The 2,457-nt window shown below is 54.0% G+C and overlaps 1 pseudogene; it reads right to left on the bottom strand.

The window, feature by feature from the left end:
- Positions 1-597: 597 nt before the first annotated feature.
- LOC147987571 (uncharacterized) lies at positions 598-2,185 on the bottom strand (annotated as a pseudogene).
- Positions 2,186-2,457: the final 272 nt, after the last annotated feature.

The following is a 2,457-nucleotide window of genomic DNA, read 5'->3' as shown; positions in this document are numbered from 1 at the left end:
AGAAAATCGATGCCTCCAACAAGGTCGGTGGGCAAGAACAACAACATGCAGCACTACAGTAGTACTGCATGCTGCTGGCTAGCTATGGAAACCAGTACCACTTGAATATCGTGTGCTGTGCTGTCTTGTACCTGAATATCACCGTCAGGTTAGCTACATTCGCCGTGGTTATGGTGTGGAAGCTGCAGCATCTAGGAGGAACTGGAAGGAAATATAGGACCTAGCAGCGATTGGTCAGACAAAACCTGGCCCTAATTTAGAAACGGAGGGAGTACAGCCTTGCGAGTTAAGGCTAGATGAAGATGAAGGGATATAACCCTCAAAAACACTGACGAAACATAGCGTTCTGACATCAGGTGCGAGTGTGCGACAATATATGACAAAACCTTTGAACAGCAATTTCGAAAATGTAGATAGGACCAAATTGTGGCATATGTAAAGTAGCACAAGTAATTTCATATTAGGAGTCCATCATACTACCAAACTGCCAAAAAGTCCACATTTGCTAGAGAGGGATAAGCATGGGACAAAAGCGATCATACTACTAAGTAGATACGCTTGTTATTACCTGACGAACAGGAACAGCTAATCAAAGAGTTAACTGAGGTAAATGTCAAATTCTGCACTCGTCTTCACCGTAGTATGATCCGACTTCCTGTCCTTGCCGGCTTTCATCTTGTCCAGCTCCGTCTGAAGAGTGGCCGCCTTCTTGGCCTCGGCATCTCTCAGCTTCTCCAGCTTCTGTTGAGCGGCCACCTTCTCGGCCTCGGCGGCTCTCAGCTTCTCCTGTAGTTCGGCCGCCTTCTTGGCCTCCGCCTTCCGCTTCTCCAGCTCCTCCTGTAGTGCGGTCGCCTTCTTGGCCTCCGCCTTTGCCTCCTCCTTGGCAATGCTCAGCTCGGCCCTCAATTTTTTCACCTCCGCGACCTTGACGGCTCTCAGCTTCTCCTGATGTGCGGCCGCCTTCTTGGCCTCAGCGACCTTCCGCTTCTCCAGCTCCTCCTGTAGTGCGGCCGCCTTCTTGGCCTCCTCCTTGGCAACGCTCAGCTCGGCCCTCAAATTTTTCACTTCCGCCTCCACCTTCTGTGCGACCAATTTCTGCATCTTCATCTGCTTCTCCATGACCTGCGATTGATAAGACAACGCCGATGAAGACATGCACATGCACATAATAAACGATGGAAAAGGGCTGGGCGATTTGGTTTTTATCAAGCATACCTCAACCAGGGGCATGTTAGCCTCGTCAAGACTTCTCTTCCTCCCGGACAACGGCGATCGCTCGTCGGTGTCGGCGTCGGCGTCGGTGTTGGCGTCAGCGTCGGGCCTCGCCGCACCCAACAGCTTTTCCACCGCTGCCGTCTCATTGTCGTCGAGCGCCGGCAGAATCTTAGATTTCTCAGATGGCTCGCCCCACTGCACGGGGCAAGGCCACGACGCCGCCGCCGGCGAGAAGAGGAGGAAATATCTCTTCTTCCAGTTAGCATTGGTACAGGGCAGCTTCGCCGGAAAGGGGTTACGGAAAACGTACCAACACGGATCATCGTAATCTCTGGTCTTGCGCACCTTCCGCAGGTCGAAGACCTGCCGGAATAATGCCAGCGACGGCTGCACGCCGAAGGAAACACAGCGGTTGTAGAAGATCTTAATATTGATTGACCCAGCCGTTGGGCGTAAGCTGGCTCGGCGCAAGGCCGAAGTGGGTAAGGACCTCGCAGAAGAGGTCCTGAAGACGTTGCGGTGTTTCTTCGCAGCAGAATCCAGCTTCAAGCGCGTCAGGGTACACGTAGACACCCCCCGCCGGCGGTGGCGAGCACACGCGCCGATTGCCGGCCGGGCTCGCGACGAAACCCTTGGAGAGCTTGGACACGCAGGAGAGGCGATCCACCTCCTGCTGGCGCAGCGAGGAGGTGATGGCCTCGGCCTCCGGCCACGAGAAGGCCATATTGCAGAGGAAGGATCCGGCGGGGCGGGGCGAGACGTAGACTCTGAGGAGGTGATGGTCGCAGAGAAGCTCCCGCGGCGACGGAGTGAGGGGCGAGATGGCGGCGGGGAACACGGGAGAGGAAGGATCCGGCGGCGCGCTGGAGTTGGGAGCTGGCCTATTCAGAGTGAGTATATCTCCAGATCGGAGTAATGGATGAAGCGGCGAGCGGAGGATATGCCGGCTCAGTCTCTCGGAGGTGCTCATAGGGGTAGAGTGTGGGTATGTGCGTTTATAGGGATGAGTGTATGCGCGTGTATATGAGCGCTTGTGTCTGTACTGATGCTAAAAAAAATTATGAAAAATTAGGTTATCATGCATGCATGGATCAACCATCACGAAAGATGAGCTTCCACATGCCAATTCGTAGAGGCGAATCCGGTGAGCAGCCGGCAAGAGGTCATGACCAGCCCCAAATTGCGAATTCGGTCATGAGAATGTGGTGTTAACTGATACGTCTCCAACGTAACGTATCTATA

The sequence above is a fragment of the Triticum urartu genome, chromosome 2A, assembly GCF_056163025.1.
Source record: "Triticum urartu cultivar PI428250 chromosome 2A, HENAU_Tu73, whole genome shotgun sequence".
Lineage (NCBI taxonomy): Eukaryota > Viridiplantae > Streptophyta > Magnoliopsida > Poales > Poaceae > Triticum > Triticum urartu.
The sequence above is the reverse complement of the archived record's forward strand: the minus strand, read 5'-3'. Positions and strand labels throughout refer to the sequence as shown.